Below are 1048 nucleotides of genomic sequence, written 5' to 3'. Positions count from 1 at the left end.
ATAAAGGCTCACTTTCAAGCTTCTAGTGACCTACCTACCATGTTTTTAGGTATCCTGTAGAATCTGATTTTTATTGTTGTTATTATATTTCTACTGTTTTTTGTTATTTTTTTCCCTAGGGGGTAAAGAAGTCACAATATGTATTAATTCTATTAGCACATCTTAGAGGCTTGCCTAAGATTCCAGCGTAATATTCTAGACAGTTCATTTTGTTAATTCACTAGTGTAAAAATAAACCTGAAAACATCAGTCACATCAGTTGCTTAGTGCCAGGTAAACCAAAGAAGAACTTAGCACTTGTATTTTCTTTTGACTTGAATTATAGTGTCATAGCTTCAACAGAGTCCAAGAGAAGTCATACTTTAATTGTTCCTCTAGGGGCTAAGATGACAGAATTTCCCACGGCTCTCCTTAGCTGATTTTTGTTAAATGACTGGGCAGAACTGCATCCCTCTTCAATCTCTACTTATAGACCAATGAACGCACAAACTAAGGACCGCTGAAAGTTTTCTAGAAGAAAGAATCTTCCAGTTGTTACCCTCTAGCAGAAAAAGGTAAGTTTGCTAAGAAATGATAAATAGAGCTTCTTTTGGTATGAGAAAAAAAAACTGACCACAAGAGCAGGGAAGCAAAAAAAAAATCATGTCTAATATTTAAGCACGTTTACATTTTTATGATAGATCTCTTCATATCTATGTAAATTCTCAAAAGCAGGAGTGAGGGATAGAAAGAGAGAGAGTGTGTGAGAGAGGGTCAGAGAGATAAAAAGAGAGAGCTGCAGATAGAAAGGGAGGGAAAGAGAAAGAGGAAAGAGACAGAAACAGAAATTTCATTAAAACAGGAAATGATATAATTGTTGATAAGAATAAAAATGTTATTTCTTTTTTCCTTTAAAAATTATATCTTAAAGATTGTTATTGAATCAAAGAATCAGAGTTAGGAATTTCTTTATTATCAGGCATTTCTTAAACCATAATTTGCTATTATCACCGCTGCTGCTGCTACTACTACTACTACTACTACTACTACTACTACTACTACTACTACT

This window comes from Vombatus ursinus, unplaced genomic scaffold (assembly GCF_900497805.2).
Source record: "Vombatus ursinus unplaced genomic scaffold, bare-nosed wombat genome assembly UNPS02014264.1, whole genome shotgun sequence".
Classification (NCBI taxonomy): domain Eukaryota; kingdom Metazoa; phylum Chordata; class Mammalia; order Diprotodontia; family Vombatidae; genus Vombatus; species Vombatus ursinus.
The sequence above is the reverse complement of the archived record's forward strand: the minus strand, read 5'-3'. Positions refer to the sequence as shown.